Source organism: Octopus bimaculoides, chromosome 2 (genome assembly GCF_001194135.2).
Source record: "Octopus bimaculoides isolate UCB-OBI-ISO-001 chromosome 2, ASM119413v2, whole genome shotgun sequence".
In the NCBI taxonomy this organism is placed as follows: domain Eukaryota; kingdom Metazoa; phylum Mollusca; class Cephalopoda; order Octopoda; family Octopodidae; genus Octopus; species Octopus bimaculoides.
The window spans coordinates 65413764-65414342 of NC_068982.1; positions in this window are offsets into that span (position 1 = coordinate 65413764).

Consider the following 579-nt stretch of genomic DNA (forward strand, 5'->3'; position numbering starts at 1 on the left):
CCCACTACACTCTCAGAGTAGTTGGCGTTAGGAAGAGCATCCAGCTGTAGAAACTTTGCCAGATCAGATTGGAGCCTGGTGCAGCCATCTGGCTCGCCAGTCCTCAGTCAAACCATTCAAGCCATGCCAGTATGAAAAGTGGACGTTAAATGACGACGACGATGATGATATATATATACATACATGCACGCACAAAGATCATCATCATCATCATCATCATCGTTTAACGTCCGCTTTCCATGCTAGCATGGGTTGGACGATTTGACTGAGGACTGGTGAAACCAGATGGCAACACCAACCAACAATCTGATTTGGCAGAGTTTCTACAGCTGGATGCCCTTCCTAACGCCAACCACTCAGAGAGTGTAGTGGGTGCTTTTATGTGTCACCCGCACGAAGGCCAGTCAAGCGGTACTGGCAACGGCCACACTCAAAATGGTGTATTTTATGTGCCACCCACACAAGAGCTAGTCCAGGGGCACTGGCAACGATCTCGCTCGAAAATCCTACGAAGGCCAGTCAGGCGGTACTGGCAACAGCCACGCTCAGGTACTGATAGAGAGAGTTAGAGTTGAAATA